Source organism: Rhinichthys klamathensis, unplaced genomic scaffold (assembly GCF_029890125.1).
Source record: "Rhinichthys klamathensis goyatoka isolate OS25496 unplaced genomic scaffold, OSU_Roscu_1.1 h1tg000176l_1, whole genome shotgun sequence".
Lineage (NCBI taxonomy): Eukaryota > Metazoa > Chordata > Actinopteri > Cypriniformes > Leuciscidae > Rhinichthys > Rhinichthys klamathensis.
The window spans coordinates 4,107,491-4,132,500 of record NW_026606705.1 but is presented as its reverse complement, the minus strand read 5'-3'; the positions used below and the strand labels follow the sequence as shown (position 1 = coordinate 4,132,500).

The window sequence follows — 25,010 nt, the reverse complement described above, 5'->3', positions numbered from 1 at the left end:
TTTGCTGTGGCGCGTGCATGGAATGTTCATGTTTTGTTCCGGGTGGTGGAGGCCTGTGTTCCAGAGTGGTCCTGCTCAAAACTCCTTTTAAAACACCATTGAGCATCTGCAATAGCTTCCGACTTTGATCGAATGTGGATTTTGTTCTCATAAGGAGGGCACCAGTAACTTGTAACCTATCAGGCATCAGGTCAATCGATTTGGCATACGCCCATATGTACTAGCGTTTTTTGTAGGTCAAGTTCTCACAAAGCAAAGAGACCGTATTTCCTCTGTGTCGGCAACTTTGCACTGGCTACCGTTTAGTTGTACTTTTAATTAAACCTTTGTGCTTTAAGCCTGGCAAACGGAAATGTTTTCGGCCAGGCAGCAGCAGGAAGGACATGTGTGTGTTGGCTCGTTGGTCTAGGGGTATGATTCTCGCTTAGGGTGCGAGAGGTCCCGGGTTCAAATCCAGGACGAGCCCGTTCTCAGGCTTTGCTTTTAATCTCTTCAAGCTGACTAGGGCAACTAGGATATTCCTGGGAAATTGGGGATAAAAGGAGTCAGAGCGGGGCCGGTTAGCTCAGTTGGTTAGAGCGTGGTGCTAATAACGCCAAGGTCGTGGGTTCGATCCCCGTACTGGCCACACTTTTGCTCTCTGGGACCCTCAGCTCTGCTCACCTCGAAAGTGATGGGCGGTCTCCCAGAAATCCCTGCTGGACAAACCATTTGCCAGTAGACCTGGCCGAAATAGCTCAGTTGGGAGAGCGTTAGACTGAAGATCTAAAGGTCCCTGGTTCGATCCCGGGTTTCGGCAGAGCAACCTGGTTCCTGTGTTTTTGGTCGAGGGTCTCCAGTGAGCAAACGTCATCTCCTGTTAACCTGATTCCACCTAGCCTCATCACTATCTGCCTCTCAGACGGCCAGAGACCAGCGTGTGGTGGTTCCATGGTGTAATTCCCCTCGACGATGTGGTGAGAAGGTGTCCATCCCACAGCATGTGTGAAAGTGCTGCAGCGTGGTTTCCAATGCCCACAAAGCAAAGAGACCGTATTTCCTCTGTGTCGGCAACTTTGCACTGGCTACCGTTTAGTTGTACATTTAATTAAACCTTTGTGCTTTAAGCCTTGCAAATGGAAATGTTTGCGGCCAGGCAGCAGCAGGAAGGATGTGTGTGTGTTGGCTTGTTGGTCTAGGGGTATGATTGCTCAGTTGCCTCGTGTGCAAAGAAGACAGCGGGTGTTATGTGAGAGTTTACATCAGCTCAAGTTTGCTGTGGCGCGTGCATGGAATGTTCATGTTTTGTTCCGGGTGGTGGAGGCCTGTGTTCCAGAGAGGTCCTGCTCAAAACTCCTTTTAAAACACCATCGAGCATCTGCAATAGCTTCCGACTTTGATCGAATGTGGATTTTGTTCTCATAAGGAGGGCACCAGTAACTTGTAACCTATCAGGCATCAGGTCAATCGATTTGGCATACGCCCATATGTACTGGCGTTTTTTGTAGGTCAAGTTCCGGTTTGACAGACCCGAAACGGAACTTTAGCTCCGGGTTATGATTGTGCATATTACTGGCCTGCTCTACTGGGTGAAATTGTATCCCCCAAAAACATATATGGCTTAAACAAACAAAGTACACTCTGAGCCTGGCTCTAGGCTTAACCCTGACTTTACCCGCGAGACGCTATGCCAAGCCTGTGCGAAATGTGAGGCTCCGGATGACGGGCGCAATTTAGGCACGGATAAAAACCGCGACCAGCCCCAAGCAGCTCACAGCGGCTGCCCGGCTAGCTCAGTCGGTAGAGCATGAGACTCTTAATCTCAGGGGCCCCACGTTGGGCGTATCTATTAGCGTATCTACTCTGAATCCAGCGATCCGAGTTCAAATCTCGGCGGGACCTGCTTCTGCCAAGTTTGCTGTGGCGCGTGCATGGAATGTTCATGTTTTGTTCCGGGTGGTGGAGGCCTGTGTTCCAGAGTGGTCCTGCTCAAAACTCCTTTTAAAACACCATTGAGCATCTGCAATAGCTTCCGACTTTGATCGAATGTGGATTTTGTTCTCATAAGGAGGGCACCAGTAACTTGTAACCTATCAGGCATCAGGTCAATCGATTTGGCATACGCCCATATGTACTAGCGTTTTTTGTAGGTCAAGTTCTCACAAAGCAAAGAGACCGTATTTCCTCTGTGTCGGCAACTTTGCACTGGCTACCGTTTAGTTGTACTTTTAATTAAACCTTTGTGCTTTAAGCCTGGCAAACGGAAATGTTTTCGGCCAGGCAGCAGCAGGAAGGACATGTGTGTGTTGGCTCGTTGGTCTAGGGGTATGATTCTCGCTTAGGGTGCGAGAGGTCCCGGGTTCAAATCCAGGACGAGCCCGTTCTCAGGCTTTGCTTTTAATCTCTTCAAGCTGACTAGGGCAACTAGGATATTCCTGGGAAATTGGGGATAAAAGGAGTCAGAGCGGGGCCGGTTAGCTCAGTTGGTTAGAGCGTGGTGCTAATAACGCCAAGGTCGTGGGTTCGATCCCCGTACTGGCCACACTTTTGCTCTCTGGGACCCTCAGCTCTGCTCACCTCGAAAGTGATGGGCGGTCTCCCAGAAATCCCTGCTGGACAAACCATTTGCCAGTAGACCTGGCCGAAATAGCTCAGTTGGGAGAGCGTTAGACTGAAGATCTAAAGGTCCCTGGTTCGATCCCGGGTTTCGGCAGAGCAACCTGGTTCCTGTGTTTTTGGTCGAGGGTCTCCAGTGAGCAAACGTCATCTCCTGTTAACCTGATTCCACCTAGCCTCATCACTATCTGCCTCTCAGACGGCCAGAGACCAGCGTGTGGTGGTTCCATGGTGTAATTCCCCTCGACGATGTGGTGAGAAGGTGTCCATCCCACAGCATGTGTGAAAGTGCTGCAGCGTGGTTTCCAATGCCCACAAAGCAAAGAGACCGTATTTCCTCTGTGTCGGCAACTTTGCACTGGCTACCGTTTAGTTGTACATTTAATTAAACCTTTGTGCTTTAAGCCTTGCAAACGGAAATGTTTGCGGCCAGGCAGCAGCAGGAAGGATGTGTGTGTGTTGGCTCGTTGGTCTAGGGGTATGATTGCTCAGTTGCCTCGTGTGCAAAGAAGACAGCGGGTGTTATGTGAGAGTTTACATCAGCTCAAGTTTGCTGTGGCGCGTGCATGGAATGTTCATGTTTTGTTCCGGGTGGTGGAGGCCTGTGTTCCAGAGAGGTCCTGCTCAAAACTCCTTTTAAAACACCATCGAGCATCTGCAATAGCTTCCGACTTTGATCGAATGTGGATTTTGTTCTCATAAGGAGGGCACCAGTAACTTGTAACCTATCAGGCATCAGGTCAATCGATTTGGCATACGCCCATATGTACTAGCGTTTTTTGTAGGTCAAGTTCCGGTTTGACAGACCCGAAACGGAACTTTAGCTCCGGGTTATGATTGTGCATATTACTGGCCTGCTCTACTGGGTGAAATTGTATCCCCCAAAAACATATATGGCTTAAACAAACAAAGTACACTCTGAGCCTGGCTCTAGGCTTAACCCTGACTTTACCCGCGAGACGCTATGCCAAGCCTGTGCGAAATGTGAGGCTCCGGATGACGGGCGCAATTTAGGCACGGATAAAAACCGCGACCAGCCCCAAGCAGCTCACAGCGGCTGCCCGGCTAGCTCAGTCGGTAGAGCATGAGACTCTTAATCTCAGGGTCGTGGGTTCGAGCCCCACGTTGGGCGTATCTATTAGCGTATCTACTCTGAATCCAGCGATCCGAGTTCAAATCTCGGCGGGACCTGCTTCTGCCAAGTTTGCTGTGGCGCGTGCATGGAATGTTCATGTTTTGTTCCGGGTGGTGGAGGCCTGTGTTCCAGAGTGGTCCTGCTCAAAACTCCTTTTAAAACACCATCGAGCATCTGCAATAGCTTCCGACTTTGATCGAATGTGGATTTTGTTCTCATAAGGAGGGCACCAGTAACTTGTAACCTATCAGGCATCAGGTCAATCGATTTGGCATACGCCCATATGTACTAGCGTTTTTTGTAGGTCAAGTTCCGGTTTGACAGACCCGAAACGGAACTTTAGCTCCGGGTTATGATTGTGCATATTACTGGCCTGCTCTACTGGGTGAAATTGTATCCCCCAACAACATATATGGCTTAAACAAACAAAGTACACTCTGAGCCTGGCTCTAGGCTTAACCCTGACTTTACCCGCGAGACGCTATGCCAAGCCTGTGCGAAATGTGAGGCTCCGGATGACGGGCGCAATTTAGGCACGGATAAAAACCGCGACCAGCCCCAAGCAGCTCACAGCGGCTGCCCGGCTAGCTCAGTCGGTAGAGCATGAGACTCTTAATCTCAGGGTCGTGGGTTCGAGCCCCACGTTGGGCGTATCTACTCTGAATCCAGCGATCCGAGTTCAAATCTCGGCGGGACCTGCTTCTGCCAAGTTTGCTGTGGCGCGTGCATGGAATGTTCATGTTTTGTTCCGGGTGGTGGAGGCCTGTGTTCCAGAGAGGTCCTGCTCAAAACTCCTTTTAAAACACCATCGAGCATCTGCAATAGCTTCCGACTTTGATCGAATGTGGATTTTGTTCCCATAAGGAGGGCACCAGTAACTTGTAACCTATCAGGCATCAGGTCAATCGATTTGGCATACGCCCATATGTACTAGCGTTTTTTGTAGGTCAAGTTCCGGTTCGACAGACCCGAAACGGAACTTTAGCTCCGGGTTATGATTGTGCATATTACTGGCCTGCTCTACTGGGTGAAATTGTATCCCCCAACAACATATATGGCTTAAACAAACAAAGTACACTCTGAGCCTGGCTCTAGGCTTAACCCTGACTTTACCCGCGAGACGCTATGCCAAGCCTGTGCGAAATGTGAGGCTCCGGATGACGGGCGCAATTTAGGCACGGATAAAAACCGCGACCAGCCCCAAGCAGCTCACAGCGGCTGCCCGGCTAGCTCAGTCGGTAGAGCATGAGTCTCTTAATCTCAGGGTCGTGGGTTCGAGCCCCACGTTGGGCGTATCTATTAGCGTATCTACTCTGAATCCAGCGATCCGAGTTCAAATCTCGGCGGGACCTGCTTCTGCCAAGTTTGCTGTGGCGCGTGCATGGAATGTTCATGTTTTGTTCCGGGTGGTGGAGGCCTGTGTTCCAGAGTGGTCCTGCTCAAAACTCCTTTTAAAACACCATCGAGCATCTGCAATAGCTTCCGACTTTGATCGAATGTGGATTTTGTTCTCATAAGGAGGGCACCAGTAACTTGTAACCTATCAGGCATCAGGTCAATCGATTTGGCATACGCCCATATGTACTAGCGTTTTTTGTAGGTCAAGTTCTCACAAAGCAAAGAGACCGTATTTCCTCTGTGTCGGCAACTTTGCACTGGCTACCGTTTAGTTGTACTTTTAATTAAACCTTTGTGCTTTAAGCCTGGCAAACGGAAATGTTTTCGGCCAGGCAGCAGCAGGAAGGACATGTGTGTGTTGGCTCGTTGGTCTAGGGGTATGATTCTCGCTTAGGGTGCGAGAGGTCCCGGGTTCAAATCCCGGACGAGCCCGTTCTCAGGCTTTGCTTTTAATCTCTTCAAGCTGACTAGGGCAACTAGGATATTCCTGGGAAATTGGGGATAAAAGGAGTCAGAGCGGGGCCGGTTAGCTCAGTTGGTTAGAGCGTGGTGCTAATAACGCCAAGGTCGTGGGTTCGATCCCCGTACTGGCCACACTTTTGCTCTCTGGGACCCTCAGCTCTGCTCACCTCGAAAGTGACGGGCGGTCTCCCAGAAATCCCTGCTGGACAAACCATTTGCCAGTAGACCTGGCCGAAATAGCTCAGTTGGGAGAGCGTTAGACTGAAGATCTAAAGGTCCCTGGTTCGATCCCGGGTTTCGGCAGAGCAACCTGGTTCCTGTGTTTTTGGTCGAGGGTCTCCAGTGAGCAAACGTCATCTCCTGTTAACCTGATTCCACCTAGCCTCATCACTATCTGCCTCTCAGACGGCCAGAGACCAGCGTGTGGTGGTTCCATGGTGTAATTCCCCTCGACGATGTGGTGAGAAGGTGTCCATCCCACAGCATGTGTGAAAGTGCTGCAGCGTGGTTTCCAATGCCCACAAAGCAAAGAGACCGTATTTCCTCTGTGTCGGCAACTTTGCACTGGCTACCGTTTAGTTGTACATTTAATTAAACCTTTGTGCTTTAAGCCTTGCAAACGGAAATGTTTGCGGCCAGGCAGCAGCAGGAAGGATGTGTGTGTGTTGGCTCGTTGGTCTAGGGGTATGATTGCTCAGTTGCCTCGTGTGCAAAGAAGACAGCGGGTGTTATGTGAGAGTTTACATCAGCTCAAGTTTGCTGTGGCGCGTGCATGGAATGTTCATGTTTTGTTCCGGGTGGTGGAGGCCTGTGTTCCAGAGAGGTCCTGCTCAAAACTCCTTTTAAAACACCATCGAGCATCTGCAATAGCTTCCGACTTTGATCGAATGTGGATTTTGTTCTCATAAGGAGGGCACCAGTAACTTGTAACCTATCAGGCATCAGGTCAATCGATTTGGCATACGCCCATATGTACTGGCGTTTTTTGTAGGTCAAGTTCCGGTTTGACAGACCCGAAACGGAACTTTAGCTCCGGGTTATGATTGTGCATATTACTGGCCTGCTCTACTGGGTGAAATTGTATCCCCCAAAAACATATATGGCTTAAACAAACAAAGTACACTCTGAGCCTGGCTCTAGGCTTAACCCTGACTTTACCCGCGAGACGCTATGCCAAGCCTGTGCGAAATGTGAGGCTCCGGATGACGGGCGCAATTTAGGCACGGATAAAAACCGCGACCAGCCCCAAGCAGCTCACAGCGGCTGCCCGGCTAGCTCAGTCGGTAGAGCATGAGACTCTTAATCTCAGGGGCCCCACGTTGGGCGTATCTATTAGCGTATCTACTCTGAATCCAGCGATCCGAGTTCAAATCTCGGCGGGACCTGCTTCTGCCAAGTTTGCTGTGGCGCGTGCATGGAATGTTCATGTTTTGTTCCGGGTGGTGGAGGCCTGTGTTCCAGAGTGGTCCTGCTCAAAACTCCTTTTAAAACACCATTGAGCATCTGCAATAGCTTCCGACTTTGATCGAATGTGGATTTTGTTCTCATAAGGAGGGCACCAGTAACTTGTAACCTATCAGGCATCAGGTCAATCGATTTGGCATACGCCCATATGTACTAGCGTTTTTTGTAGGTCAAGTTCTCACAAAGCAAAGAGACCGTATTTCCTCTGTGTCGGCAACTTTGCACTGGCTACCGTTTAGTTGTACTTTTAATTAAACCTTTGTGCTTTAAGCCTGGCAAACGGAAATGTTTTCGGCCAGGCAGCAGCAGGAAGGACATGTGTGTGTTGGCTCGTTGGTCTAGGGGTATGATTCTCGCTTAGGGTGCGAGAGGTCCCGGGTTCAAATCCAGGACGAGCCCGTTCTCAGGCTTTGCTTTTAATCTCTTCAAGCTGACTAGGGCAACTAGGATATTCCTGGGAAATTGGGGATAAAAGGAGTCAGAGCGGGGCCGGTTAGCTCAGTTGGTTAGAGCGTGGTGCTAATAACGCCAAGGTCGTGGGTTCGATCCCCGTACTGGCCACACTTTTGCTCTCTGGGACCCTCAGCTCTGCTCACCTCGAAAGTGATGGGCGGTCTCCCAGAAATCCCTGCTGGACAAACCATTTGCCAGTAGACCTGGCCGAAATAGCTCAGTTGGGAGAGCGTTAGACTGAAGATCTAAAGGTCCCTGGTTCGATCCCGGGTTTCGGCAGAGCAACCTGGTTCCTGTGTTTTTGGTCGAGGGTCTCCAGTGAGCAAACGTCATCTCCTGTTAACCTGATTCCACCTAGCCTCATCACTATCTGCCTCTCAGACGGCCAGAGACCAGCGTGTGGTGGTTCCATGGTGTAATTCCCCTCGACGATGTGGTGAGAAGGTGTCCATCCCACAGCATGTGTGAAAGTGCTGCAGCGTGGTTTCCAATGCCCACAAAGCAAAGAGACCGTATTTCCTCTGTGTCGGCAACTTTGCACTGGCTACCGTTTAGTTGTACATTTAATTAAACCTTTGTGCTTTAAGCCTTGCAAATGGAAATGTTTGCGGCCAGGCAGCAGCAGGAAGGATGTGTGTGTGTTGGCTCGTTGGTCTAGGGGTATGATTGCTCAGTTGCCTCGTGTGCAAAGAAGACAGCGGGTGTTATGTGAGAGTTTACATCAGCTCAAGTTTGCTGTGGCGCGTGCATGGAATGTTCATGTTTTGTTCCGGGTGGTGGAGGCCTGTGTTCCAGAGAGGTCCTGCTCAAAACTCCTTTTAAAACACCATCGAGCATCTGCAATAGCTTCCGACTTTGATCGAATGTGGATTTTGTTCCCATAAGGAGGGCACCAGTAACTTGTAACCTATCAGGCATCAGGTCAATCGATTTGGCATACGCCCATATGTACTAGCGTTTTTTGTAGGTCAAGTTCCGGTTTGACAGACCCGAAACGGAACTTTAGCTCCGGGTTATGATTGTGCATATTACTGGCCTGCTCTACTGGGTGAAATTGTATCCCCCAACAACATATATGGCTTAAACAAACAAAGTACACTCTGAGCCTGGCTCTAGGCTTAACCCTGACTTTACCCGCGAGACGCTATGCCAAGCCTGTGCGAAATGTGAGGCTCCGGATGACGGGCGCAATTTAGGCACGGATAAAAACCGCGACCAGCCCCAAGCAGCTCACAGCGGCTGCCCGGCTAGCTCAGTCGGTAGAGCATGAGACTCTTAATCTCAGGGTCGTGGGTTCGAGCCCCACGTTGGGCGTATCTATTAGCGTATCTACTCTGAATCCAGCGATCCGAGTTCAAATCTCGGCGGGACCTGCTTCTGCCAAGTTTGCTGTGGCGCGTGCATGGAATGTTCATGTTTTGTTCCGGGTGGTGGAGGCCTGTGTTCCAGAGTGGTCCTGCTCAAAACTCCTTTTAAAACACCATCGAGCATCTGCAATAGCTTCCGACTTTGATCGAATGTGGATTTTGTTCTCATAAGGAGGGCACCAGTAACTTGTAACCTATCAGGCATCAGGTCAATCGATTTGGCATACGCCCATATGTACTAGCGTTTTTTGTAGGTCAAGTTCCGGTTTGACAGACCCGAAACGGAACTTTAGCTCCGGGTTATGATTGTGCATATTACTGGCCTGCTCTACTGGGTGAAATTGTATCCCCCAACAACATATATGGCTTAAACAAACAAAGTACACTCTGAGCCTGGCTCTAGGCTTAACCCTGACTTTACCCGCGAGACGCTATGCCAAGCCTGTGCGAAATGTGAGGCTCCGGATGACGGGCGCAATTTAGGCACGGATAAAAACCGCGACCAGCCCCAAGCAGCTCACAGCGGCTGCCCGGCTAGCTCAGTCGGTAGAGCATGAGACTCTTAATCTCAGGGTCGTGGGTTCGAGCCCCACGTTGGGCGTATCTACTCTGAATCCAGCGATCCGAGTTCAAATCTCGGCGGGACCTGCTTCTGCCAAGTTTGCTGTGGCGCGTGCATGGAATGTTCATGTTTTGTTCCGGGTGGTGGAGGCCTGTGTTCCAGAGAGGTCCTGCTCAAAACTCCTTTTAAAACACCATCGAGCATCTGCAATAGCTTCCGACTTTGATCGAATGTGGATTTTGTTCCCATAAGGAGGGCACCAGTAACTTGTAACCTATCAGGCATCAGGTCAATCGATTTGGCATACGCCCATATGTACTAGCGTTTTTTGTAGGTCAAGTTCCGGTTCGACAGACCCGAAACGGAACTTTAGCTCCGGGTTATGATTGTGCATATTACTGGCCTGCTCTACTGGGTGAAATTGTATCCCCCAACAACATATATGGCTTAAACAAACAAAGTACACTCTGAGCCTGGCTCTAGGCTTAACCCTGACTTTACCCGCGAGACGCTATGCCAAGCCTGTGCGAAATGTGAGGCTCCGGATGACGGGCGCAATTTAGGCACGGATAAAAACCGCGACCAGCCCCAAGCAGCTCACAGCGGCTGCCCGGCTAGCTCAGTCGGTAGAGCATGAGTCTCTTAATCTCAGGGTCGTGGGTTCGAGCCCCACGTTGGGCGTATCTATTAGCGTATCTACTCTGAATCCAGCGATCCGAGTTCAAATCTCGGCGGGACCTGCTTCTGCCAAGTTTGCTGTGGCGCGTGCATGGAATGTTCATGTTTTGTTCCGGGTGGTGGAGGCCTGTGTTCCAGAGTGGTCCTGCTCAAAACTCCTTTTAAAACACCATCGAGCATCTGCAATAGCTTCCGACTTTGATCGAATGTGGATTTTGTTCTCATAAGGAGGGCACCAGTAACTTGTAACCTATCAGGCATCAGGTCAATCGATTTGGCATACGCCCATATGTACTAGCGTTTTTTGTAGGTCAAGTTCTCACAAAGCAAAGAGACCGTATTTCCTCTGTGTCGGCAACTTTGCACTGGCTACCGTTTAGTTGTACTTTTAATTAAACCTTTGTGCTTTAAGCCTGGCAAACGGAAATGTTTTCGGCCAGGCAGCAGCAGGAAGGACATGTGTGTGTTGGCTCGTTGGTCTAGGGGTATGATTCTCGCTTAGGGTGCGAGAGGTCCCGGGTTCAAATCCCGGACGAGCCCGTTCTCAGGCTTTGCTTTTAATCTCTTCAAGCTGACTAGGGCAACTAGGATATTCCTGGGAAATTGGGGATAAAAGGAGTCAGAGCGGGGCCGGTTAGCTCAGTTGGTTAGAGCGTGGTGCTAATAACGCCAAGGTCGTGGGTTCGATCCCCGTACTGGCCACACTTTTGCTCTCTGGGACCCTCAGCTCTGCTCACCTCGAAAGTGACGGGCGGTCTCCCAGAAATCCCTGCTGGACAAACCATTTGCCAGTAGACCTGGCCGAAATAGCTCAGTTGGGAGAGCGTTAGACTGAAGATCTAAAGGTCCCTGGTTCGATCCCGGGTTTCGGCAGAGCAACCTGGTTCCTGTGTTTTTGGTCGAGGGTCTCCAGTGAGCAAACGTCATCTCCTGTTAACCTGATTCCACCTAGCCTCATCACTATCTGCCTCTCAGACGGCCAGAGACCAGCGTGTGGTGGTTCCATGGTGTAATTCCCCTCGACGATGTGGTGAGAAGGTGTCCATCCCACAGCATGTGTGAAAGTGCTGCAGCGTGGTTTCCAATGCCCACAAAGCAAAGAGACCGTATTTCCTCTGTGTCGGCAACTTTGCACTGGCTACCGTTTAGTTGTACATTTAATTAAACCTTTGTGCTTTAAGCCTTGCAAACGGAAATGTTTGCGGCCAGGCAGCAGCAGGAAGGATGTGTGTGTGTTGGCTCGTTGGTCTAGGGGTATGATTGCTCAGTTGCCTCGTGTGCAAAGAAGACAGCGGGTGTTATGTGAGAGTTTACATCAGCTCAAGTTTGCTGTGGCGCGTGCATGGAATGTTCATGTTTTGTTCCGGGTGGTGGAGGCCTGTGTTCCAGAGAGGTCCTGCTCAAAACTCCTTTTAAAACACCATCGAGCATCTGCAATAGCTTCCGACTTTGATCGAATGTGGATTTTGTTCTCATAAGGAGGGCACCAGTAACTTGTAACCTATCAGGCATCAGGTCAATCGATTTGGCATACGCCCATATGTACTGGCGTTTTTTGTAGGTCAAGTTCCGGTTTGACAGACCCGAAACGGAACTTTAGCTCCGGGTTATGATTGTGCATATTACTGGCCTGCTCTACTGGGTGAAATTGTATCCCCCAAAAACATATATGGCTTAAACAAACAAAGTACACTCTGAGCCTGGCTCTAGGCTTAACCCTGACTTTACCCGCGAGACGCTATGCCAAGCCTGTGCGAAATGTGAGGCTCCGGATGACGGGCGCAATTTAGGCACGGATAAAAACCGCGACCAGCCCCAAGCAGCTCACAGCGGCTGCCCGGCTAGCTCAGTCGGTAGAGCATGAGACTCTTAATCTCAGGGGCCCCACGTTGGGCGTATCTATTAGCGTATCTACTCTGAATCCAGCGATCCGAGTTCAAATCTCGGCGGGACCTGCTTCTGCCAAGTTTGCTGTGGCGCGTGCATGGAATGTTCATGTTTTGTTCCGGGTGGTGGAGGCCTGTGTTCCAGAGTGGTCCTGCTCAAAACTCCTTTTAAAACACCATTGAGCATCTGCAATAGCTTCCGACTTTGATCGAATGTGGATTTTGTTCTCATAAGGAGGGCACCAGTAACTTGTAACCTATCAGGCATCAGGTCAATCGATTTGGCATACGCCCATATGTACTAGCGTTTTTTGTAGGTCAAGTTCTCACAAAGCAAAGAGACCGTATTTCCTCTGTGTCGGCAACTTTGCACTGGCTACCGTTTAGTTGTACTTTTAATTAAACCTTTGTGCTTTAAGCCTGGCAAACGGAAATGTTTTCGGCCAGGCAGCAGCAGGAAGGACATGTGTGTGTTGGCTCGTTGGTCTAGGGGTATGATTCTCGCTTAGGGTGCGAGAGGTCCCGGGTTCAAATCCAGGACGAGCCCGTTCTCAGGCTTTGCTTTTAATCTCTTCAAGCTGACTAGGGCAACTAGGATATTCCTGGGAAATTGGGGATAAAAGGAGTCAGAGCGGGGCCGGTTAGCTCAGTTGGTTAGAGCGTGGTGCTAATAACGCCAAGGTCGTGGGTTCGATCCCCGTACTGGCCACACTTTTGCTCTCTGGGACCCTCAGCTCTGCTCACCTCGAAAGTGATGGGCGGTCTCCCAGAAATCCCTGCTGGACAAACCATTTGCCAGTAGACCTGGCCGAAATAGCTCAGTTGGGAGAGCGTTAGACTGAAGATCTAAAGGTCCCTGGTTCGATCCCGGGTTTCGGCAGAGCAACCTGGTTCCTGTGTTTTTGGTCGAGGGTCTCCAGTGAGCAAACGTCATCTCCTGTTAACCTGATTCCACCTAGCCTCATCACTATCTGCCTCTCAGACGGCCAGAGACCAGCGTGTGGTGGTTCCATGGTGTAATTCCCCTCGACGATGTGGTGAGAAGGTGTCCATCCCACAGCATGTGTGAAAGTGCTGCAGCGTGGTTTCCAATGCCCACAAAGCAAAGAGACCGTATTTCCTCTGTGTCGGCAACTTTGCACTGGCTACCGTTTAGTTGTACATTTAATTAAACCTTTGTGCTTTAAGCCTTGCAAATGGAAATGTTTGCGGCCAGGCAGCAGCAGGAAGGATGTGTGTGTGTTGGCTCGTTGGTCTAGGGGTATGATTGCTCAGTTGCCTCGTGTGCAAAGAAGACAGCGGGTGTTATGTGAGAGTTTACATCAGCTCAAGTTTGCTGTGGCGCGTGCATGGAATGTTCATGTTTTGTTCCGGGTGGTGGAGGCCTGTGTTCCAGAGAGGTCCTGCTCAAAACTCCTTTTAAAACACCATCGAGCATCTGCAATAGCTTCCGACTTTGATCGAATGTGGATTTTGTTCCCATAAGGAGGGCACCAGTAACTTGTAACCTATCAGGCATCAGGTCAATCGATTTGGCATACGCCCATATGTACTAGCGTTTTTTGTAGGTCAAGTTCCGGTTTGACAGACCCGAAACGGAACTTTAGCTCCGGGTTATGATTGTGCATATTACTGGCCTGCTCTACTGGGTGAAATTGTATCCCCCAACAACATATATGGCTTAAACAAACAAAGTACACTCTGAGCCTGGCTCTAGGCTTAACCCTGACTTTACCCGCGAGACGCTATGCCAAGCCTGTGCGAAATGTGAGGCTCCGGATGACGGGCGCAATTTAGGCACGGATAAAAACCGCGACCAGCCCCAAGCAGCTCACAGCGGCTGCCCGGCTAGCTCAGTCGGTAGAGCATGAGTCTCTTAATCTCAGGGTCGTGGGTTCGAGCCCCACGTTGGGCGTATCTATTAGCGTATCTACTCTGAATCCAGCGATCCGAGTTCAAATCTCGGCGGGACCTGCTTCTGCCAAGTTTGCTGTGGCGCGTGCATGGAATGTTCATGTTTTGTTCCGGGTGGTGGAGGCCTGTGTTCCAGAGTGGTCCTGCTCAAAACTCCTTTTAAAACACCATCGAGCATCTGCAATAGCTTCCGACTTTGATCGAATGTGGATTTTGTTCTCATAAGGAGGGCACCAGTAACTTGTAACCTATCAGGCATCAGGTCAATCGATTTGGCATACGCCCATATGTACTAGCGTTTTTTGTAGGTCAAGTTCTCACAAAGCAAAGAGACCGTATTTCCTCTGTGTCGGCAACTTTGCACTGGCTACCGTTTAGTTGTACTTTTAATTAAACCTTTGTGCTTTAAGCCTGGCAAACGGAAATGTTTTCGGCCAGGCAGCAGCAGGAAGGACATGTGTGTGTTGGCTCGTTGGTCTAGGGGTATGATTCTCGCTTAGGGTGCGAGAGGTCCCGGGTTCAAATCCCGGACGAGCCCGTTCTCAGGCTTTGCTTTTAATCTCTTCAAGCTGACTAGGGCAACTAGGATATTCCTGGGAAATTGGGGATAAAAGGAGTCAGAGCGGGGCCGGTTAGCTCAGTTGGTTAGAGCGTGGTGCTAATAACGCCAAGGTCGTGGGTTCGATCCCCGTACTGGCCACACTTTTGCTCTCTGGGACCCTCAGCTCTGCTCACCTCGAAAGTGACGGGCGGTCTCCCAGAAATCCCTGCTGGACAAACCATTTGCCAGTAGACCTGGCCGAAATAGCTCAGTTGGGAGAGCGTTAGACTGAAGATCTAAAGGTCCCTGGTTCGATCCCGGGTTTCGGCAGAGCAACCTGGTTCCTGTGTTTTTGGTCGAGGGTCTCCAGTGAGCAAACGTCATCTCCTGTTAACCTGATTCCACCTAGCCTCATCACTATCTGCCTCTCAGACGGCCAGAGACCAGCGTGTGGTGGTTCCATGGTGTAATTCCCCTCGACGATGTGGTGAGAAGGTGTCCATCCCACAGCATGTGTGAAAGTGCTGCAGCGTGGTTTCCAATGCCCACAAAGCAAAGAGACCGTATTTCCTCTGTGTCGGCAACTTTGCACTGGCTACCGTTTAGTTGTACATTTAATTAAACCTTTGTGCTTTAAGCCTTGCAAACGGAAATGTTTGCGGCCAGGCAGCAGCAGGAAGGATGTGTGTGTGTTGGCTCGTTGGTCTAGGGGTATGATTGCTCAGTTGCCTCGTGTGCAAAGAAGACAGCGGGTGTTATGTGAGAGTTTACATCAGCTCAAGTTTGCTGTGGCGCGTGCATGGAATGTTCATGTTTTGTTCCGGGTGGTGGAGGCCTGTGTTCCAGAGAGGTCCTGCTCAAAACTCCTTTTAAAACACCATCGAGCATCTGCAATAGCTTCCGACTTTGATCGAATGTGGATTTTGTTCTCATAAGGAGGGCACCAGTAACTTGTAACCTATCAGGCATCAGGTCAATCGATTTGGCATACGCCCATATGTACTGGCGTTTTTTGTAGGTCAAGTTCCGGTTTGACAGACCCGAAACAGAACTTTAGCTCCGGGTTATGATTGTGCATATTACTGGCCTGCTCTACTGGGTGAAATTGTATCCCCCAAAAACATATATGGCTTAAACAAACAAAGTACACTCTGAGCCTGGCTCTAGGCTTAACCCTGACTTTACCCGCGAGACGCTATGCCAAGCCTGTGCGAAATGTGAGGCTCCGGATGACGGGCGCAATTTAGGCACGGATAAAAACCGCGACCAGCCCCAAGCAGCTCACAGCGGCTGCCCGGCTAGCTCAGTCGGTAGAGCATGAGACTCTTAATCTCAGGGGCCCCACGTTGGGCGTATCTATTAGCGTATCTACTCTGAATCCAGCGATCCGAGTTCAAATCTCGGCGGGACCTGCTTCTGCCAAGTTTGCTGTGGCGCGTGCATGGAATGTTCATGTTTTGTTCCGGGTGGTGGAGGCCTGTGTTCCAGAGTGGTCCTGCTCAAAACTCCTTTTAAAACACCATTGAGCATCTGCAATAGCTTCCGACTTTGATCGAATGTGGATTTTGTTCTCATAAGGAGGGCACCAGTAACTTGTAACCTATCAGGCATCAGGTCAATCGATTTGGCATACGCCCATATGTACTAGCGTTTTTTGTAGGTCAAGTTCTCACAAAGCAAAGAGACCGTATTTCCTCTGTGTCGGCAACTTTGCACTGGCTACCGTTTAGTTGTACTTTTAATTAAACCTTTGTGCTTTAAGCCTGGCAAACGGAAATGTTTTCGGCCAGGCAGCAGCAGGAAGGACATGTGTGTGTTGGCTCGTTGGTCTAGGGGTATGATTCTCGCTTAGGGTGCGAGAGGTCCCGGGTTCAAATCCAGGACGAGCCCGTTCTCAGGCTTTGCTTTTAATCTCTTCAAGCTGACTAGGGCAACTAGGATATTCCTGGGAAATTGGGGATAAAAGGAGTCAGAGCGGGGCCGGTTAGCTCAGTTGGTTAGAGCGTGGTGCTAATAACGCCAAGGTCGTGGGTTCGATCCCCGTACTGGCCACACTTTTGCTCTCTGGGACCCTCAGCTCTGCTCACCTCGAAAGTGATGGGCGGTCTCCCAGAAATCCCTGCTGGACAAACCATTTGCCAGTAGACCTGGCCGAAATAGCTCAGTTGGGAGAGCGTTAGACTGAAGATCTAAAGGTCCCTGGTTCGATCCCGGGTTTCGGCAGAGCAACCTGGTTCCTGTGTTTTTGGTCGAGGGTCTCCAGTGAGCAAACGTCATCTCCTGTTAACCTGATTCCACCTAGCCTCATCACTATCTGCCTCTCAGACGGCCAGAGACCAGCGTGTGGTGGTTCCATGGTGTAATTCCCCTCGACGATGTGGTGAGAAGGTGTCCATCCCACAGCATGTGTGAAAGTGCTGCAGCGTGGTTTCCAATGCCCACAAAGCAAAGAGACCGTATTTCCTCTGTGTCGGCAACTTTGCACTGGCTACCGTTTAGTTGTACATTTAATTAAACCTTTGTGCTTTAAGCCTTGCAAATGGAAATGTTTGCGGCCAGGCAGCAGCAGGAAGGATGTGTGTGTGTTGGCTCGTTGGTCTAGGGGTATGATTGCTCAGTTGCCTCGTGTGCAAAGAAGACAGCGGGTGTTATGTGAGAGTTTACATCAGCTCAAGTTTGCTGTGGCGCGTGCATGGAATGTTCATGTTTTGTTCCGGGTGGTGGAGGCCTGTGTTCCAGAGAGGTCCTGCTCAAAACTCCTTTTAAAACACCATCGAGCATCTGCAATAGCTTCCGACTTTGATCGAATGTGGATTTTGTTCCCATAAGGAGGGCACCAGTAACTTGTAACCTATCAGGCATCAGGTCAATCGATTTGGCATACGCCCATATGTACTAGCGTTTTTTGTAGGTCAAGTTCCGGTTTGACAGACCCGAAACGGAACTTTAGCTCCGGGTTATGATTGTGCATATTACTGGCCTGCTCTACTGGGTGAAATTGTATCCCCCAACAACATATATGGCTTAAACAAACAAAGTACACTCTGAGCCTGGCTCTAGGCTTAACCCTGACTTTACCCGCGAGACGCTATGCCAAGCCTGTGCGAAATGTGAGGCTCCGGATGACGGGCGCAATTTAGGCACGGATAAAAACCGCGACCAGCCCCAAGCAGCTCACAGCGGCTGCCCGGCTAGCTCAGTCGGTAGAGCATGAGTCTCTTAATCTCAGGGTCGTGGGTTCGAGCCCCACGTTGGGCGTATCTATTAGCGTATCTACTCTGAATCCAGCGATCCGAGTTCAAATCTCGGCGGGACCTGCTTCTGCCAAGTTTGCTGTGGCGCGTGCATGGAATGTTCATGTTTTGTTCCGGGTGGTGGAGGCCTGTGTTCCAGAGTGGTCCTGCTCAAAACTCCTTTTAAAACACCATCGAGCATCTGCAATAGCTTCCGACTTTGATCGAATGTGGATTTTGTTCTCATAAGGAGGGCACCAGTAACTTGTAACCTATCAGGCATCAGGTCAATCGATTTGGCATACGCCCATATGTACTAGCGTTTTTTGTAGGTCAAGTTCTCACAAAGCAAAGAGACCGTATTTCCTCTGTGTCGGCAACTTTGCACTGGCTACCGTTTAGTTGTACTTTTAATTAAACCTTTGTGCTTTAAGCCTGGCAAACGGAAATGTTTTCGGCCAGGCAGCAGCAGGAAGGACATGTGTGTGTTGGCTCGTTGGTCTAGGGGTATGATTCTCGCTTAGGGTGCGAGAGGTCCCGGGTTCAAATCCCGGACGAGCCCGTTCTCAGGCTTTGCTTTTAATCTCTTCAAGCTGACTAGGGCAACTAGGATATTCCTGGGAAATTGGGGATAAAAGGAGTCAGAGCGGGGCCGGTTAGCTCAGTTGGTTAGAGCGTGGTGCTAATAACGCCAAGGTCGTGGGTTCGATCCCCGTACTGGCCACACTTTTGCTCTCTGGGACCCTCAGCTCTGCTCACCTCGAAAGTGACGGGCGGTCTCCCAGAAATCCCTGCTGGACAAACCATTTGCCAGTAGACCTGGCCGAAATAGCTCAGTTGGGAGAGCGTTAGACTGAAGATCTAAAGGTCCCTGGTTCGATCCCGGGTTTCGGCAGAGCAACCTGGTTCCTGTGTTTTTGGTCGAGGGTCTCCAGTGAGCAAACGTCATCTCCTGTTAACCTGATTCCACCTAGCCTCATCACTATCTGCCTCTCAGACGGCCAGAGACCAGCGTGTGGTGGTTCCATGGTGTAATTCCCCTCGACGATGTGGTGAGAAGGTGTCCATCCCACAGCATGTGTGAAAGTGCTGCAGCGTGGTTTCCAATGCCCACAAAGCAAAGAGACCGTATTTCCTCTGTGTCGGCAACTTTGCACTGGCTACCGTTTAGTTGTACATTTAATTAAACCTTTGTGCTTTAAGCCTTGCAAACGGAAATGTTTGCGGCCAGGCAGCAGCAGGAAGGATGTGTGTGTGTTGGCTCGTTGGTCTAGGGGTATGATTGCTCAGTTGCCTCGTGTGCAAAGAAGACAGCGGGTGTTATGTGAGAGTTTACATCAGCTCAAGTTTGCTGTGGCGCGTGCATGGAATGTTCATGTTTTGTTCCGGGTGGTGGAGGCCTGTGTTCCAGAGAGGTCCTGCTCAAAACTCCTTTTAAAACACCATCGAGCATCTGCAATAGCTTCCGACTTTGATCGAATGTGGATTTTGTTCTCATAAGGAGGGCACCAGTAACTTGTAACCTATCAGGCATCAGGTCAATCGATTTGGCATACGCCCATATGTACTGGCGTTTTTTGTAGGTCAAGTTCCGGTTTGACAGACCCGAAACGGAACTTTAGCTCCGGGTTATGATTGTGCATATTACTGGCCTGCTCTACTGGGTGAAATTGTATCCCCCAAAAACATATATGGCTTAAACAAACAAAGTACACTCTGAGCCTGGCTCTAGGCTTAACCCTGACTTTACCCGCGAGACGCTATGCCAAGCCTGTGCGAAATGTGAGGCTCCGGATGACGGGCGCAATTTAGGCACGGATAAAAACCGCGACCAGCCCCAAGCAGCTCACAGCGGCTGCCCGGCTAGCTCAGTCGGTAGAGCATGAGACTCTTAATCTCAGGGGCCCCACGTTGGGCGTATCTATTAGCGTATCTACTCTGAATCCAGCGATCCGAGTTCAAATCTCGGCGGGACCTGCTTCTGCCAAGTTTGCTGTGGCGCGTGCATGGAATGTTCATGTTTTGTTCCGGGTGGTGGAGGCCTGTGTTCCAGAGTGGTCCTGCTCAAAACTCCTTTTAAAACACCATTGAGCATCTGCAATAGCTTCCGACTTTGATCGAATGTGGATTTTGTTCTCATAAGGAGGGCACCAGTAACTTGTAACCTATCAGGCATCAGGTCAATCGATTTGGCATACGCCCATATGTACTAGCGTTTTTTGTAGGTCAAGTTCTCACAAAGCAAAGAGACCGTATTTCCTCTGTGTCGGCAACTTTGCACTGGCTACCGTTTAGTTGTACTTTTAATTAAACCTTTGTGCTTTAAGCCTGGCAAACGGAAATGTTTTCGGCCAGGCAGCAGCAGGAAGGACATGTGTGTGTTGGCTCGTTGGTCTAGGGGTATGATTCTCGCTTAGGGTGCGAGAGGTCCCGGGTTCAAATCCAGGACGAGCCCGTTCTCAGGCTTTGCTTTTAATCTCTTCAAGCTGACTAGGGCAACTAGGATATTCCTGGGAAATTGGGGATAAAAGGAGTCAGAGCGGGGCCGGTTAGCTCAGTTGGTTAGAGCGTGGTGCTAATAACGCCAAGGTCGTGGGTTCGATCCCCGTACTGGCCACACTTTTGCTCTCTGGGACCCTCAGCTCTGCTCACCTCGAAAGTGACGGGCGGTCTCCCAGAAATCCCTGCTGGACAAACCATTTGCCAGTAGACCTGGCCGAAATAGCTCAGTTGGGAGAGCGTTAGACTGAAGATCTAAAGGTCCCTGGTTCGATCCCGGGTTTCGGCAGAGCAACCTGGTTCCTGTGTTTTTGGTCGAGGGTCTCCAGTGAGCAAACGTCATCTCCTGTTAACCTGATTCCACCTAGCCTCATCACTATCTGCCTCTCAGACGGCCAGAGACCAGCGTGTGGTGGTTCCATGGTGTAATTCCCCTCGACGATGTGGTGAGAAGGTGTCCATCCCACAGCATGTGTGAAAGTGCTGCAGCGTGGTTTCCAATGCCCACAAAGCAAAGAGACCGTATTTCCTCTGTGTCGGCAACTTTGCACTGGCTACCGTTTAGTTGTACATTTAATTAAACCTTTGTGCTTTAAGCCTTGCAAACGGAAATGTTTGCGGCCAGGCAGCAGCAGGAAGGATGTGTGTGTGTTGGCTCGTTGGTCTAGGGGTATGATTGCTCAGTTGCCTCGTGTGCAAAGAAGACAGCGGGTGTTATGTGAGAGTTTACATCAGCTCAAGTTTGCTGTGGCGCGTGCATGGAATGTTCATGTTTTGTTCCGGGTGGTGGAGGCCTGTGTTCCAGAGAGGTCCTGCTCAAAACTCCTTTTAAAACACCATCGAGCATCTGCAATAGCTTCCGACTTTGATCGAATGTGGATTTTGTTCTCATAAGGAGGGCACCAGTAACTTGTAACCTATCAGGCATCAGGTCAATCGATTTGGCATACGCCCATATGTACTGGCGTTTTTTGTAGGTCAAGTTCCGGTTTGACAGACCCGAAACGGAACTTTAGCTCCGGGTTATGATTGTGCATATTACTGGCCTGCTCTACTGGGTGAAATTGTATCCCCCAAAAACATATATGGCTTAAACAAACAAAGTACACTCTGAGCCTGGCTCTAGGCTTAACCCTGACTTTACCCGCGAGACGCTATGCCAAGCCTGTGCGAAATGTGAGGCTCCGGATGACGGGCGCAATTTAGGCACGGATAAAAACCGCGACCAGCCCCAAGCAGCTCACAGCGGCTGCCCGGCTAGCTCAGTCGGTAGAGCATGAGACTCTTAATCTCAGGGGCCCCACGTTGGGCGTATCTATTAGCGTATCTACTCTGAATCCAGCGATCCGAGTTCAAATCTCGGCGGGACCTGCTTCTGCCAAGTTTGCTGTGGCGCGTGCATGGAATGTTCATGTTTTGTTCCGGGTGGTGGAGGCCTGTGTTCCAGAGTGGTCCTGCTCAAAACTCCTTTTAAAACACCATTGAGCATCTGCAATAGCTTCCGACTTTGATCGAATGTGGATTTTGTTCTCATAAGGAGGGCACCAGTAACTTGTAACCTATCAGGCATCAGGTCAATCGATTTGGCATACGCCCATATGTACTAGCGTTTTTTGTAGGTCAAGTTCTCACAAAGCAAAGAGACCGTATTTCCTCTGTGTCGGCAACTTTGCACTGGCTACCGTTTAGTTGTACTTTTAATTAAACCTTTGTGCTTTAAGCCTGGCAAACGGAAATGTTTTCGGCCAGGCAGCAGCAGGAAGGACATGTGTGTGTTGGCTCGTTGGTCTAGGGGTATGATTCTCGCTTAGGGTGCGAGAGGTCCCGGGTTCAAATCCAGGACGAGCCCGTTCTCAGGCTTTGCTTTTAATCTCTTCAAGCTGACTAGGGCAACTAGGATATTCCTGGGAAATTGGGGATAAAAGGAGTCAGAGCGGGGCCGGTTAGCTCAGTTGGTTAGAGCGTGGTGCTAATAACGCCAAGGTCGTGGGTTCGATCCCCGTACTGGCCACACTTTTGCTCTCTGGGACCCTCAGCTCTGCTCACCTCGAAAGTGACGGGCGGTCTCCCAGAAATCCCTGCTGGACAAACCATTTGCCAGTAGACCTGGCCGAAATAGCTCAGTTGGGAGAGCGTTAGACTGAAGATCTAAAGGTCCCTGGTTCGATCCCGGGTTTCGGCAGAGCAACCTGGTTCCTGTGTTTTTGGTCGAGGGTCTCCAGTGAGCAAACGTCATCTCCTGTTAACCTGATTCCACCTAGCCTCATCACTATCTGCCTCTCAGACGGCCAGAGACCAGCGTGTGGTGGTTCCATGGTGTAATTCCCCTCGACGATGTGGTGAGAAGGTGTCCATCCCACAGCATGTGTGAAAGTGCTGCAGCGTGGTTTCCAATGCCCACAAAGCAAAGAGACCGTATTTCCTCTGTGTCGGCAACTTTGCACTGGCTACCGTTTAGTTGTACATTTAATTAAACCTTTGTGCTTTAAGCCTTGCAAATGGAAATGTTTGCGGCCAGGCAGCAGCAGGAAGGATGTGTGTGTGTTGGCTCGTTGGTCTAGGGGTATGATTGCTCAGTTGCCTCGTGTGCAAAGAAGACAGCGGGTGTTATGTGAGAGTTTACATCAGCTCAAGTTTGCTGTGGCGCGTGCATGGAATGTTCATGTTTTGTTCCGGGTGGTGGAGGCCTGTGTTCCAGAGAGGTCCTGCTCAAAACTCCTTTTAAAACACCATCGAGCATCTGCAATAGCTTCCGACTTTGATCGAATGTGGATTTTGTTCTCATAAGGAGGGCACCAGTAACTTGTAACCTATCAGGCATCAGGTCAATCGATTTGGCATACGCCCATATGTACTAGCGTTTTTTGTAGGTCAAGTTCCGGTTTGACAGACCCGAAACGGAACTTTAGCTCCGGGTTATGATTGTGCATATTACTGGCCTGCTCTACTGGGTGAAATTGTATCCCCCAACAACATATATGGCTTAAACAAACAAAGTACACTCTGAGCCTGGCTCTAGGCTTAACCCTGACTTTACCCGCGAGACGCTATGCCAAGCCTGTGCGAAATGTGAGGCTCCGGATGACGGGCGCAATTTAGGCACGGATAAAAACCGCGACCAGCCCCAAGCAGCTCACAGCGGCTGCCCGGCTAGCTCAGTCGGTAGAGCATGAGACTCTTAATCTCAGGGTCGTGGGTTCGAGCCCCACGTTGGGCGTATCTATTAGCGTATCTACTCTGAATCCAGCGATCCGAGTTCAAATCTCGGCGGGACCTGCTTCTGCCAAGTTTGCTGTGGCGCGTGCATGGAATGTTCATGTTTTGTTCCGGGTGGTGGAGGCCTGTGTTCCAGAGTGGTCCTGCTCAAAACTCCTTTTAAAACACCATCGAGCATCTGCAATAGCTTCCGACTTTGATCGAATGTGGATTTTGTTCTCATAAGGAGGGCACCAGTAACTTGTAACCTATCAGGCATCAGGTCAATCGATTTGCCATACGCCCATATGTACTAGCGTTTTTTGTAGGTCAAGTTCTCACAAAGCAAAGAGACCGTATTTCCTCTGTGTCGGCAACTTTGCACTGGCTACCGTTTAGTTGTACTTTTAATTAAACCTTTGTGCTTTAAGCCTGGCAAACGGAAATGTTTTCGGCCAGGCAGCAGCAGGAAGGACATGTGTGTGTTGGCTCGTTGGTCTAGGGGTATGATTCTCGCTTAGGGTGCGAGAGGTCCCGGGTTCAAATCCCGGACGAGCCCGTTCTCAGGCTTTGCTTTTAATCTCTTCAAGCTGACTAGGGCAACTAGGATATTCCTGGGAAATTGGGGATAAAAGGAGTCAGAGCGGGGCCGGTTAGCTCAGTTGGTTAGAGCGTGGTGCTAATAACGCCAAGGTCGTGGGTTCGATCCCCGTACTGGCCACACTTTTGCTCTCTGGGACCCTCAGCTCTGCTCACCTCGAAAGTGACAGGCGGTCTCCCAGAAATCCCTGCTGGACAAACCATTTGCAAGTAGACCTGGCCGAAATAGCTCAGTTGGGAGAGCGTTAGACTGAAGATCTAAAGGTCCCTGGTTCGATCCCGGGTTTCGGCAGAGCAACCTGGTTCCTGTGTTTTTGGTCGAGGGTCTCCAGTGAGCAAACGTCATCTCCTGTTAACCTGATTCCACCTAGCCTCATCACTATCTGCCTCTCAGACGGCCAGAGACCAGCGTGTGGTGGTTCCATGGTGTAATTCCCCTCGACGATGTGGTGAGAAGGTGTCCATCCCACAGCATGTGTGAAAGTGCTGCAGCGTGGTTTCCAATGCCCACAAAGCAAAGAGACCGTATTTCCTCTGTGTCGGCAACTTTGCACTGGCTACCGTTTAGTTGTACATTTAATTAAACCTTTGTGCTTTAAGCCTTGCAAACGGAAATGTTTGCGGCCAGGCAGCAGCAGGAAGGATGTGTGTGTGTTGGCTCGTTGGTCTAGGGGTATGATTGCTCAGTTGCCTCGTGTGCAAAGAAGACAGCGGGTGTTATGTGAGAGTTTACATCAGCTCAAGTTTGCTCTGGCGCGTGCATGGAATGTTCATGTTTTGTTCCGGGTGGTGGAGGCCTGTGTTCCAGAGAGGTCCTGCTCAAAACTCCTTTTAAAACACCATCGAGCATCTGCAATAGCTTCCGACTTTGATCGAATGTGGATTTTGTTCTCATAAGGAGGGCACCAGTAACTTGTAACCTATCAGGAATCAGGTCAATCGATTTGGCATACGCCCATATGTACTAGCGTTTTTTGTAGGTCAAGTTCCGGTTTGACAGACCCGAAACGGAACTTTAGCTCCGGGTT

General features: G+C 50.2%; 34 non-coding genes across 34 annotated transcripts; all 34 read left to right on the top strand.

Annotated features, from left to right (window-relative positions):
• Window positions 1-554: 554 nt before the first annotated feature.
• trnai-aau (transfer RNA isoleucine (anticodon AAU)) lies at window positions 555-628 on the top strand. Its single transcript has one exon. It is a non-coding gene; the product is annotated as a tRNA-Ile (tRNA).
• Window positions 629-726: 98 nt separating this feature from the next.
• Window positions 727-799, top strand: trnaf-gaa (transfer RNA phenylalanine (anticodon GAA)). Its single transcript has one exon. It is a non-coding gene; the product is annotated as a tRNA-Phe (tRNA).
• Window positions 800-2,447: 1,648 nt separating this feature from the next.
• On the top strand, window positions 2,448-2,521 carry trnai-aau (transfer RNA isoleucine (anticodon AAU)). Its single transcript has one exon. It is a non-coding gene; the product is annotated as a tRNA-Ile (tRNA).
• A 98-nt stretch (window positions 2,522-2,619) lies between these two features.
• On the top strand, window positions 2,620-2,692 carry trnaf-gaa (transfer RNA phenylalanine (anticodon GAA)). The gene has a single exon. It is a non-coding gene; the product is annotated as a tRNA-Phe (tRNA).
• A 962-nt stretch (window positions 2,693-3,654) lies between these two features.
• On the top strand, window positions 3,655-3,727 carry trnak-cuu (transfer RNA lysine (anticodon CUU)). The gene has a single exon. It is a non-coding gene; the product is annotated as a tRNA-Lys (tRNA).
• A 581-nt stretch (window positions 3,728-4,308) lies between these two features.
• trnak-cuu (transfer RNA lysine (anticodon CUU)) lies at window positions 4,309-4,381 on the top strand. Its single transcript has one exon. It is a non-coding gene; the product is annotated as a tRNA-Lys (tRNA).
• A 1,107-nt stretch (window positions 4,382-5,488) lies between these two features.
• Window positions 5,489-5,560, top strand: trnap-agg (transfer RNA proline (anticodon AGG)). The gene has a single exon. It is a non-coding gene; the product is annotated as a tRNA-Pro (tRNA).
• Window positions 5,561-5,648: 88 nt separating this feature from the next.
• On the top strand, window positions 5,649-5,722 carry trnai-aau (transfer RNA isoleucine (anticodon AAU)). Its single transcript has one exon. It is a non-coding gene; the product is annotated as a tRNA-Ile (tRNA).
• A 98-nt stretch (window positions 5,723-5,820) lies between these two features.
• trnaf-gaa (transfer RNA phenylalanine (anticodon GAA)) lies at window positions 5,821-5,893 on the top strand. Its single transcript has one exon. It is a non-coding gene; the product is annotated as a tRNA-Phe (tRNA).
• A 1,648-nt stretch (window positions 5,894-7,541) lies between these two features.
• Window positions 7,542-7,615, top strand: trnai-aau (transfer RNA isoleucine (anticodon AAU)). Its single transcript has one exon. It is a non-coding gene; the product is annotated as a tRNA-Ile (tRNA).
• A 98-nt stretch (window positions 7,616-7,713) lies between these two features.
• On the top strand, window positions 7,714-7,786 carry trnaf-gaa (transfer RNA phenylalanine (anticodon GAA)). Its single transcript has one exon. It is a non-coding gene; the product is annotated as a tRNA-Phe (tRNA).
• A 962-nt stretch (window positions 7,787-8,748) lies between these two features.
• Window positions 8,749-8,821, top strand: trnak-cuu (transfer RNA lysine (anticodon CUU)). Its single transcript has one exon. It is a non-coding gene; the product is annotated as a tRNA-Lys (tRNA).
• Window positions 8,822-9,402: 581 nt separating this feature from the next.
• On the top strand, window positions 9,403-9,475 carry trnak-cuu (transfer RNA lysine (anticodon CUU)). Its single transcript has one exon. It is a non-coding gene; the product is annotated as a tRNA-Lys (tRNA).
• Window positions 9,476-10,582: 1,107 nt separating this feature from the next.
• Window positions 10,583-10,654, top strand: trnap-agg (transfer RNA proline (anticodon AGG)). Its single transcript has one exon. It is a non-coding gene; the product is annotated as a tRNA-Pro (tRNA).
• Window positions 10,655-10,742: 88 nt separating this feature from the next.
• trnai-aau (transfer RNA isoleucine (anticodon AAU)) lies at window positions 10,743-10,816 on the top strand. The gene has a single exon. It is a non-coding gene; the product is annotated as a tRNA-Ile (tRNA).
• A 98-nt stretch (window positions 10,817-10,914) lies between these two features.
• trnaf-gaa (transfer RNA phenylalanine (anticodon GAA)) lies at window positions 10,915-10,987 on the top strand. The gene has a single exon. It is a non-coding gene; the product is annotated as a tRNA-Phe (tRNA).
• Window positions 10,988-12,635: 1,648 nt separating this feature from the next.
• trnai-aau (transfer RNA isoleucine (anticodon AAU)) lies at window positions 12,636-12,709 on the top strand. Its single transcript has one exon. It is a non-coding gene; the product is annotated as a tRNA-Ile (tRNA).
• A 98-nt stretch (window positions 12,710-12,807) lies between these two features.
• On the top strand, window positions 12,808-12,880 carry trnaf-gaa (transfer RNA phenylalanine (anticodon GAA)). Its single transcript has one exon. It is a non-coding gene; the product is annotated as a tRNA-Phe (tRNA).
• Window positions 12,881-14,380: 1,500 nt separating this feature from the next.
• On the top strand, window positions 14,381-14,452 carry trnap-agg (transfer RNA proline (anticodon AGG)). Its single transcript has one exon. It is a non-coding gene; the product is annotated as a tRNA-Pro (tRNA).
• Window positions 14,453-14,540: 88 nt separating this feature from the next.
• On the top strand, window positions 14,541-14,614 carry trnai-aau (transfer RNA isoleucine (anticodon AAU)). Its single transcript has one exon. It is a non-coding gene; the product is annotated as a tRNA-Ile (tRNA).
• A 98-nt stretch (window positions 14,615-14,712) lies between these two features.
• On the top strand, window positions 14,713-14,785 carry trnaf-gaa (transfer RNA phenylalanine (anticodon GAA)). The gene has a single exon. It is a non-coding gene; the product is annotated as a tRNA-Phe (tRNA).
• A 1,648-nt stretch (window positions 14,786-16,433) lies between these two features.
• Window positions 16,434-16,507, top strand: trnai-aau (transfer RNA isoleucine (anticodon AAU)). The gene has a single exon. It is a non-coding gene; the product is annotated as a tRNA-Ile (tRNA).
• Window positions 16,508-16,605: 98 nt separating this feature from the next.
• trnaf-gaa (transfer RNA phenylalanine (anticodon GAA)) lies at window positions 16,606-16,678 on the top strand. The gene has a single exon. It is a non-coding gene; the product is annotated as a tRNA-Phe (tRNA).
• Window positions 16,679-18,178: 1,500 nt separating this feature from the next.
• On the top strand, window positions 18,179-18,250 carry trnap-agg (transfer RNA proline (anticodon AGG)). Its single transcript has one exon. It is a non-coding gene; the product is annotated as a tRNA-Pro (tRNA).
• Window positions 18,251-18,338: 88 nt separating this feature from the next.
• trnai-aau (transfer RNA isoleucine (anticodon AAU)) lies at window positions 18,339-18,412 on the top strand. The gene has a single exon. It is a non-coding gene; the product is annotated as a tRNA-Ile (tRNA).
• A 98-nt stretch (window positions 18,413-18,510) lies between these two features.
• On the top strand, window positions 18,511-18,583 carry trnaf-gaa (transfer RNA phenylalanine (anticodon GAA)). Its single transcript has one exon. It is a non-coding gene; the product is annotated as a tRNA-Phe (tRNA).
• A 1,648-nt stretch (window positions 18,584-20,231) lies between these two features.
• On the top strand, window positions 20,232-20,305 carry trnai-aau (transfer RNA isoleucine (anticodon AAU)). The gene has a single exon. It is a non-coding gene; the product is annotated as a tRNA-Ile (tRNA).
• Window positions 20,306-20,403: 98 nt separating this feature from the next.
• Window positions 20,404-20,476, top strand: trnaf-gaa (transfer RNA phenylalanine (anticodon GAA)). The gene has a single exon. It is a non-coding gene; the product is annotated as a tRNA-Phe (tRNA).
• Window positions 20,477-22,124: 1,648 nt separating this feature from the next.
• trnai-aau (transfer RNA isoleucine (anticodon AAU)) lies at window positions 22,125-22,198 on the top strand. The gene has a single exon. It is a non-coding gene; the product is annotated as a tRNA-Ile (tRNA).
• Window positions 22,199-22,296: 98 nt separating this feature from the next.
• trnaf-gaa (transfer RNA phenylalanine (anticodon GAA)) lies at window positions 22,297-22,369 on the top strand. Its single transcript has one exon. It is a non-coding gene; the product is annotated as a tRNA-Phe (tRNA).
• A 962-nt stretch (window positions 22,370-23,331) lies between these two features.
• Window positions 23,332-23,404, top strand: trnak-cuu (transfer RNA lysine (anticodon CUU)). Its single transcript has one exon. It is a non-coding gene; the product is annotated as a tRNA-Lys (tRNA).
• A 465-nt stretch (window positions 23,405-23,869) lies between these two features.
• Window positions 23,870-23,941, top strand: trnap-agg (transfer RNA proline (anticodon AGG)). The gene has a single exon. It is a non-coding gene; the product is annotated as a tRNA-Pro (tRNA).
• An 88-nt stretch (window positions 23,942-24,029) lies between these two features.
• On the top strand, window positions 24,030-24,103 carry trnai-aau (transfer RNA isoleucine (anticodon AAU)). Its single transcript has one exon. It is a non-coding gene; the product is annotated as a tRNA-Ile (tRNA).
• Window positions 24,104-24,201: 98 nt separating this feature from the next.
• On the top strand, window positions 24,202-24,274 carry trnaf-gaa (transfer RNA phenylalanine (anticodon GAA)). Its single transcript has one exon. It is a non-coding gene; the product is annotated as a tRNA-Phe (tRNA).
• Window positions 24,275-25,010: the final 736 nt, after the last annotated feature.